This window comes from Ochotona curzoniae, unplaced genomic scaffold, assembly GCF_017591425.1.
Source record: "Ochotona curzoniae isolate NIBS_2020 unplaced genomic scaffold, NIBS_Ocur_1.0 contig_2210, whole genome shotgun sequence".
Taxonomy (NCBI): domain Eukaryota; kingdom Metazoa; phylum Chordata; class Mammalia; order Lagomorpha; family Ochotonidae; genus Ochotona; species Ochotona curzoniae.
The window spans coordinates 46,078,564-46,086,182 of record NW_024465369.1 but is presented as its reverse complement, the minus strand read 5'-3'; the positions used below and the strand labels follow the sequence as shown (position 1 = coordinate 46,086,182).

Here is a 7,619-nt window from a genome sequence, read left to right as displayed (position 1 = left end):
ACAGTAATCATTTTCATGACTTTGCCTTGCATAATTTTTCAGATATGAGACCAAAAGGAAAAGTAATAAAGCAAAAACATATAATTACCAAAAAAGTTCATCAAAATTAAATAATAAAAAGGCAATCCAATTAAAAGCTAAACAAAGGATCTAAATACACGTTTCCAAAGAAGATATACGAACAACCATTAATCATGTTATAAAATGCTCAATGTTATTAGTCATCAGAGAAATGAAAATCAAAACCACACCATTACATATTCACTAGTATGGCTAACGTTATAAACAAGACAAACATTAATAGGTGCTGGCAAGCATGAAAAGAAAAACTGGAACACTAATGCACTGATGATGGAAATATAAGTAGTGTAGCCATTTGGAAAACAGCCTGACAAGTCTTCAAAATTGTAAATATAGATACAGTATCATATCACCCAGTAACCCAACTTTAAGTTATAGTCCCAAAAGAAATTCATATTTATCCTAAATGCCAGAAGCCTGAGAAACACTGCTAGAATTACAACCTATAAGATACACATTTAGGTTTTTAAAATGTATTTGTTTTCCTAAAAGGCAGAGGGAATGAGATGTTTCTTCCATCCTTTGGCTCACTTTCCAAATAATTTAAAAGCCAACACAGACCAGTAAGAACTGAAGCCAGCACAATGGATCCAATGGCTAATGCTCCATCTGCCATCAGCAACATCCCATATGGGTGACAATTCATGTCCCAACTCCTCCACTTCCCATCCAGCTCCCTGCTGGTGGCCTGGGAAAGCAATGGAGGATGACCCAACCCTTGCACACAGAAAAGAGATCTAGAAGAAGCTCCTGGCTCCTAATCGGCTCAACTTCAGCCATTGGAATCATCGGGGGAATGAAACAGTAAATGGAAGAATGGAAAATATTTCTCTCTCTCTCATTTCTGTAAATCTGTTTTTTGTTTTCAATAAAAATAAATAAATATTTTTCTTAAAGAAGAGTTTGAAAAATTGAGAATCAATTATCAAGAAAAAAGAACACAAACAAATTGCATTCATTTTTTTCTCGTTTGTAGCTTTTACTTCTTTTCACTGACTTATTTACACTTACAACAAATAAAATCTAACGTCTACGTTGCTTCTTTCCATTCATGGCTGGCATTCTTGGAAGAGAGGTCTGCATGTCCTCTGTTCACATAATGTTGAACACATAGCAATTTATATTTACTGCCTGGCTAAAATCATTTTCAATGGACAACAATAATCCCAAAGCTGTAAACTCTAATGATCATATGTGATCACTGCTTTATGTAATATCTTTCAGATTTTGACCATGATAATTATTTCTCCCTTATTAAACTGTGTATCCAACTAGGCATCCTTCTATCCTGTGTTCTGCTTCTCTGAGCTAAATCCTCCCCACCTCCCCACCAATCTCCTGTGCAACCTAACACGTTAGTTTAAGGGAGGTCCTGGGGAGGACTCGAAAAATTCAGTGATGTAAAAAGGCTCTTGAACATCATACTCAAGTGTTCCGCTGTGACAGCAGGAGCACAGCAAAATGGTGCAAAATGCTTAAGAGAGTGGTGTGATGCTAATGATTTAGCAAAACGGACTTTTGTGGCTGCGTGGAGAGGAGCAGGTCAGTTGGCTTCACAGCTAGCTCAACAAACTGGTTAAGAAACCAGTAAGAGACAATTTTTCAAAACCATACTTAGTAAGCAAAAAGTGCATTTTTGGCAGGACCTAACATACATACTCTGCAATTTTAAAGAAGACAAATATTTGTAAGATGTATTCAGAGTTTGGCATAAAGTTTATTATTCATAAAAGTAAAATCCTACTTGTTTCTACAGTACAGTATGAGAGGGCTATTTTAAAAACAATGTTCCAGAATGTGTATTTTTTACTTTGTAAGATGTAAGCAGTTTAAACAAAGTGATTTTTAACTAAATGTGTATATAGATGTATTTATATTTATCTTATATACATATATGCATTTACAGTAAGCACAGCTTCAAAGAGTCCAATAATGTCATCACTGTATTCATTCTCTGACCTACTACGCTCAAGCGAGATGAGAATGACCACACAGGATTAGACCACCCAAGAAGAGCTACATAACTGGATGACCCAGTAGTCATGGAAATGCTCTCTCACAATCTGAAGTCAGCTCTGGAAATGTCTATGACATGATACAAATGCCAGGAATCAATTATATCTTTAAAAAAAAAAAAACAGCTCACAGCATTCACCTTTTTATTATGCATGAATCCCTCTACTAATTCTATTCTTAAATTTGACTCCAATCTAATATTTTTTTATAAAACCTTCATGGTTTTTGTAGCACTTTAAAAGCACAGTTAGAGGAGCGATGTCCTCAAAACAGAAACACATTTTTCCGGACCATCGCTCAGCAGATTGACTCTATCGATTAAAGGGTCAACCATTCCTGCTGATTTCCAGCAGATACTGCCTGCACTCCCTTAGTTATCAGACTTCTCCTGGTATATATGTAAGAAGTTCTGCTCCATCATTATTTCTGCATATTTGTTGTGAAGAAAACTGCTAGCTGCCTAAAACAAGTATACATGTCTTATTCCCCTTTTCTAATCAAGTCACGATTTGGTCAAATATACATTTCTCACAGTGACATGAACTTATGCACTGGCAAGAGACATATAAAGAGTTTAGAGGAAATCATTAAAAGTTAGAATAAATTTGCATCTAGACAACACATAGGTGTCACTAAATTCTTTTTCCCATTGAAAGAAGTAAATATTGCAATGGTTGGTAATGAAAGTCTTTATAGAATTCCAATCAGCAAACTCAAAGAAAGGCCTTAATTTACATAGCAAGTTTGGCAAACAAATAAATAAGCTCAATTTTCATTAAAATAGGATAGTTATGCATTCTTCACACTCATTTTTCCCATTCCCTTATCATTTATATATCTATTCCACTAAGATAGAAGGACTTTAACTTTTACTAACTTATTCATTTTGTATCTCATTACTATTATGTCTCTAAACTGCTTAAAATCATTTTTAGATAGAATAAAAACACATAATTTGTTTAAGTGTATACAGATCACCCATCACCTTTGTTATTTCTAAAAGTGTGTTTAAAATTTGATGTTCATGTTCTTCACGATACGTGCTGTGGTAACACCATTAGACTTTTGATTCTCCCTATTTTTTCCTGTGTTCTAGCTTGTAGAGGACCAAAACTGCTGAGAAGGAAAATCAGATTTGTTGATGTCCAGCTTGTGCATCATTGGCTTTCCTCTCTTCAGTGACCTCAATTCTAATCAATCACCAGATATTATTACATCTTCTCTACAGTTTCAAGCTATTGAATCCATTATCTTTTCACAAAACCAACGGCTAACCAACCAAGTGCGTGCTTGGGGTGAAACTCAGGAGACCTAGCTGAAATGTGGATTACCTTTTTATCACTTATATTCTCTTAAAAGTAATTTAAATATCAAAGTTGCAAAGTTATGAGGAACTAAATGTGCATACATAATAGTATATCCTGGGAAGAACAGAAAGAGTGATTAGCATATATTTTTCTTGAGAAATAGCAAGAATAAAATGATATTTAGTAACAAAATCTTTGGGTAATAACTCCAGTAATAGGATACATGAATTAATATTCTTATGTGACACATTTAAAAGCAAATAATCAGTGCATTGAAATGATCTAAAACCACAGTTTGTGTTGCAATATGTCACTGGTTTCATTAGCACAAATGTTCAAACCACAGAGTGGTTTGAATTGCGGACAGAGAAAGATACGGGTGAATATGACTTTAGCTGGAAATAGGGCTTTTGTTAATGATGTAAGATGATATTATGCTGGATTTAGGGTGTACCTTAAATCACACTGCATCTTCATTAACGCAAGGTGAGGGAGATTGGAGACATGAAGAGGAAGCTATGTGAATATATGGGCAAAAGTTGAAATAATGCAGTTGCAAGCTCAGCAGCTTAGGATAGCTTGCCCCCTTTAGAATCTAACAGGGGGAGAAGTAATAGTTTTTTTTCTCTGAATTTACAGAGAAAACTAACACTATCGAACACTGATTGTGGACTTCTTGACTCCAAAATTGTGATGAATAAACTCTATTGTTTTGAGTCACCCAGTTTTTGTTACTTGTCATTACTGTTCTAAGAAGCTAGCACAATATGGCTTGAATGTAATTGTTCATTTTCATTTATATCCCACGAAGACCAAAATTGAACTTACTTGGTGACTACAATAAAAATTTCATGAATGAGAGTAATTCAAAAGATTTATGGCAATGTAAATCAAACATACATTTACTTTGGTGCATGCTCCATGCACAAAAGAATTCATGAAATAAAAAACTATTCATGACTTCAAAATTTCTTTGCATCAAAATAAAATTACAACTGAATCGCATTCTTCCATGAGTTTTGTGAAGCAGAATAAAGGAGCATGTAGCAAGAGATGAAGACTATCACACTCAGAAAAGAGTCTAGACCAAAATAATTGTTGTAAGACCAGTACAGTAAAAACCGCACGTCCAAAAGTCAGACTGGGCGATTTCTATTCTTACTCCCCTTGCTTTTTTTAGTTACATGAACTTGGAAAAGGTATAATTAAACTCTGTGAGCTGCAATTCGGCACCCCATTCACATCATTTTAAAACAGTGTTCCTTAATTATGAGTGTGAGAAAAAAAATTTTTTAATTTAATACATACAAATCTGTTTCAAGCCTAGCATTTTTGCTATCTTAAAAATGATACACATTTACTAGCATACAGCAAACAAAACTGTTAGATTTAAGTTTTCAGAATTGATCATCTAAAAACTGACCCCTTCATATCAGACATAAATGCTCACAAACCTCCTGAGAAGCTAACCTAATCTCTTCCCCCATGGAAAGTTGATCCAATTTCAAAGAATCTCACTCACAGAAAAGATAATGAGCAAGATATTGCGAAGAATATTCCTCAAGTAGGAGATAGTTATCCTCTATATTAATTAAATCCAATACTCACTTGACTAATATAGAATATGAAGGGCTTCTTGTTCTAAGATGTTTCATTTTATTCTACCATTTTCCAAGTGACTCTATGTGTGTGTGTGTGTGTGTGATTTCTAATAGTGAGTGTCAGGTCTATTATCCCAAGACCTGCGGGGCCTATGTCTCCTGGCCCAGGTCCTTGAGCCTGCCTGCACAGTAGATGCTGAATCTGTAAGTCCAGGTGAGGGAGTCTGGAGGGGCCTGGGTTTCCTGGCCCAGGTCACTGAGCCCACCTGCAGGATAGGGCCTGGGACCCTGAGCCTCAGGAGTAGGGGGTCCAGCTTGGCCAGGACTGCCTGGCTCAGGTCCATGAGCCCACCTAGGAGAACTGGTCCTCCTCAGTGTAGAGAATGGAGTACTGGATGGTAGATCATGGTACACATAGAGGACATGGTAGCTCACTGGGCCCTGCAGGGGACACCTGGTACCATAGCAGAGAATGGATAACAACATACGGACAACTACCCCAGCCAAATGATGACAGCAAATATCTCGGCAAAGGAGACTATAAGGTCAACTGTGTCAGCCAACGGATATTGGAAGGGATTCCTCATCCATAGATCAGCGAGATAGACAGCATTTCGGAACTATCGTATCCACCTGGGCAGAACCTTCAGAGGATGCACAGCATTGTGTCCCTAGGTTGATATCGGGTGGCCTTCCCCCACCCTCGGATACTGGGATGGTTGGGAGGCTGGATATGGCATATCCCCTTACCTCCCCGCTTCCCTCCAAAATAGGAGGAAGAAATTAAAAGCATGGAAATAATTATTACACCCACTTCTCCCTAACCCTAGATCCTTCCTACCCTGATTGACTATGTAACATCATCTAAAATTTAAAAAAACTATCATATAAAAGCCACCTGTCACTTCTCTTGACCCTCATGACTCCATCATTCTGATATACTAAGAAAAATATGCAAATATGCATGCAGATTTTCTTATGCACCTGCATAAAGTTCCATTTACACTAATATTTATCATGAGAACAGTATTTTAGAATCCACACTGGAACACTAGAACATCCTTCTCCTAATAAAAACCCTATCCTATAAACAAAATGTTCACTGCTATATTATAATATGGAAACTAAAGCTTAGGGAAACCCAAGTCAAATAGATGCCTGCTTCAGGTTGATATTAATCTACCTATACAAAGTTTCTTAAGTCTTTAGCATGCACAAAATCACACATATGTACAGAGAAGAAAAAGACATAATAAATAAAAATGTCCTGAGTAGATATTATGATGATTTCATTTTAATTTCCACAGATTTTAAAATGAGACAATAATTACACATTTCCAGTCTTAATTTAGAGTAAAGTAGAATTTAAAATATGCATAATCTCTTACAACAAAAAGGTGAAAGGGGAAAACCAGGAAATAAGTAGAACAGTGTTTTACATTCAACTCATTTTATCTCTCAACCCACAAACGCAACGAGAACAAATGAATAAACATGTCACCAAATACTTACTGATAAGGCATAATCTAAACAGCAAGTGCCTGAAAATTCACTGGAAAAGGTAAACCTAAATTTGCATAATTCTAAAGACTACATTTCATTTAAAGACACTTTAAGTATCCGCTCTTAAACTGACAGTCAAAGTAAATTGCTCTTAAAAGACTATATTGGTAGAACCAGTGCACTAGGGTAAGACTTCGCCTGTGGCACCAGACCATGTCCTGGCTGTCACACTTCTGATCCCTCTCCCTGCTTAAGGCCTGGAAAAGCAGCTGAGGATGACCCAAGCCCTTTGGTGCCTGCACCTACGTGGAAGACATGGAGCAAACTCCTGACTGCTGGCTTCAGAGTGGTTTACATCTGGCCATTGTGGCCATTTCGGGAGTAAACCAGCAGATGAAGATCCCTCTGTCTCTGCCCTCTCTATATAAATCCGCTCTTTAAATAAAGATAAAATAAATCTTTAAAAGAAAGTGTACAGTAAAATCACAAGTGATAAAGCCTTGAAGTAGGAAAATGGAACACGCTACTTTTCTCCTATTTGTAATAATGGCACTGGTTGAAAATCTCCCTGGCTTTGGCCGTAGCCATCGGTGAGATTCAGCGCCTACAGCCACCAGGAGCCTCAGCTCATCTCCCATTGCCTGTGTGGAAAGGTGAGACCCAGGCCCCGACAGGCGCAAAATAGTCAACAACAAGCAGGTGTAAAAAGAAAACCAAAGATGGCTGGAAGGCCCTAGGACAAGTAGCATCTCATGCCTGGATCGCACTTGGCCGCTACCATGCGCGTCCAGAGCCGGTATCGGGCTTGCCAGAGCGCCATTTGGTGGGAGGCTCCGCCTGCTAGCCACCTGGCCAGGGAGCTGTGGGATTTGGTTTCTATAATTGCTGCCTAGAAAACTCCATGATGAACCCTCAGGGCTTTGGGTACATGAATCAACCCTAAAGATTCCTAATGATGTAAATCTCCCGATGGACCTCTACCTAATATGGTCTCAACCCATGTGTTTTTAAAATTGTATAACCAAATATATTTTCAAAACCTTTTACTACTCAGAAATTGGGCGGGAGAGCAAAGAAACCTTCCATCTCCTGTGAATGTGTGAGGAAGCCG

At 37.5% G+C, this 7,619-nt stretch overlaps 1 non-coding gene across 1 annotated transcript; it reads left to right on the top strand.

Annotated features, from left to right (window-relative positions):
• The first annotated feature begins 7,059 nt into the window (after positions 1-7,059).
• On the top strand, positions 7,060-7,184 carry LOC121150973. The gene has a single exon (XR_005883074.1). It is a non-coding gene; the product is annotated as a small nucleolar RNA ACA64 (small nucleolar RNA).
• Positions 7,185-7,619: the final 435 nt, after the last annotated feature.